The sequence below is a fragment of the Morone saxatilis genome, unplaced genomic scaffold (genome assembly GCF_004916995.1).
Source record: "Morone saxatilis isolate NCDOM2014 unplaced genomic scaffold, NCSU_SB_2.0 Contig14, whole genome shotgun sequence".
Classification (NCBI taxonomy): domain Eukaryota; kingdom Metazoa; phylum Chordata; class Actinopteri; family Moronidae; genus Morone; species Morone saxatilis.
In genome coordinates, this window is record NW_023339696.1 from 20,310,130 (window position 1) to 20,312,350 (window position 2,221).

The 2,221-nt window shown below is 33.0% G+C and overlaps 1 protein-coding gene across 1 annotated transcript in view; it reads left to right on the forward strand.

Moving 5' to 3' along the window:
• Positions 1-521, forward strand: part of LOC118323282 (protein NATD1-like) — a gene marked incomplete in the record, with an annotated part of 2,141 nt that extends 1,620 nt beyond the window's left edge. The window contains 1 exon segment of the mRNA XM_035655225.1: positions 1-521.
• Between the last annotated feature and the right edge of the window lie 1,700 nt (positions 522-2,221).

Here is a 2,221-nt window from a genome sequence, read left to right on the forward strand (position 1 = left end):
ATTATAGAAACGCTTCATCAATCTATAGAAGCTGTTTCTGCCGATGTGACAGAAAGAAAAATGATTCTGTAAATCATTATAATCAGAAACTGTCTCCAAAAAATATCAAATTATTCAAAATATTGAGAATATTTTACATGAATTAGAACGTTTCTCATTAAGTCATTTGTTTTGAGATACTGGATCCTTTTTTCCATATCAAGCCAATGTAAATTAGGCGGTATAATATTATTTTAATATCCACTAAATGTGAGTAAAGTTACTCAAAATCTCCTGAAGGAATCAAAGATGTGAGGATTAAGTCAATACAGGATATTGATTTTATTTTGTCAACCTGTAACTGTTAAATTGCTCTTTTTTTAAATATATTGTAATTTTTTTTAATTGTGTGTCTGTATAAAGTAATAATATTTATTAATTAGTCAATGTTGGAACAAGACATTAAAATATTCATTATCATGCCATAATGTTTATATATTGATGATGTCTGCACACGGTGATAAATGTGTTAATTGATAATTAAAACATATTTTCTTCACTTCCAGAGTGTTGAAATACTTCGACCTCCTCTCAGCCGTCTACAGACTCCAGGTTTGAGCTGAAGTTGATATAAATTAAAAATAGGTTGAAATAATCTCACTGTGTTGAAGTAAAAAAGGCTTTTAGGACTTAATTATTTATAGAAATGTCTCTTTATGATTGAGGTTTTTACTCAAACTTTAATTAATAATCCTAAAACATAAATAGAGCTTAACCTTTTTCCTACAAGAGACCAGTTTTATATAATTCAGTAAACTGGCTCTAGTGACATATGGTATGTATATTTTATATTATATTAAAAACTGAACAATGAAATCAAACAGTGAACTCAGTAACTGCAGGAAGTTTGTGTAAAATGAGATTTGGATGAATTTTGAGCAGATTATTCCCTGTTTAGGGAACTTTTCATACAATTCTCTGGCTGTATTATGTATTTTTAATCATTTCAAACAATCATACTTGACTTAATCTGCTTCTTTTTTGACAAATTCAGTGTTTTCTTGTCTGATTGTTCTGTTTACTCATGGGAACACTACCGATTTTGTCCACAGGGGGCGCCCGAATCAACATGTAAAGTTCCTTGTAGCTGCTTTAAAAGTCCAGTGTTTAACATTTTGGAGGATCTATTGGCAGTAATAGAATAGAATATTTAGGTTTTCATTAGTGTATAANNGAAATGTAATATAATATTCACAGGTATGTTTTTATTAGTGTCCTCCCTCACATCTGGAAGGGGAGGGTGAAGAGAAGGAGCTGCAATTTGCAACTAAAACGCCAGATACTAAACTAATATAAATATATAACAACAGGATTAAAGACTGGTTGTGTCGTTCAGTGTTTCTCAAATGGGGGTTCGCCATACAATACATACAATTAACAATTAAGAATTTTAAATGTAAGTTTAATAAACCACATTTGACTGCAGTTGATCCTCAGTGAGTTTCTTCCATAAATGAAGGCAAAAAAAACTACAAAAATATCCCCCATTTGATGTTAACCTGTAGTTCTTCCTGTAGTTGCGAGCTCACCACGAGCTCAGGGTCGAGGATGAAATCAGCACGTGTTCGGCGGACGCTGTATATCTTGGATTCTCGCCACCTAATGAGATTATTTCTGCCACCACGGAGACGCAAACAACCCCCGTGGTCGACCGGCGTCAGGAGATGTGACTGTTGAGCTCGGCATTAATCAGGTTTTTAGTTTAATTTGAGTTGTTTCCCTCAGTTGAGAACTATACTTTCATGATCAACAGAAGTTAATCTCTGTGCTGCAGAAGGACAAACACACTCGGTGTCTGATACACTTTTACTCCAGCAGATGTCAGTCTTACTCCATTGTGAACATTTGGTCTGCTGTCAATGTTTGATTTATGTCTCAAATTAAAAAATGTTCAGATCCATTACACCAATTAAAACCCATCAGAAAGCGTCAGTGCCACATTAATCAAAGACCGGTTCAACTAAAAACCACATTTCTGACTTAAATACAGTTAAAACAAGGATGAAAATGAACTCAAAAGCTGTTGAACTCAGTTTCTCAGACATATTTTCAGATTCACTGTCATTTTTTTCTGTCTTTGTGGTCATTTTATGTCTTTTTGTTGTCAATTTGTGTCTTTTTGTAGTCAATTTGTGTTTTTTTGTGGTCATTTTATGTCTTTTTGTGGTCATTTTATGTATTT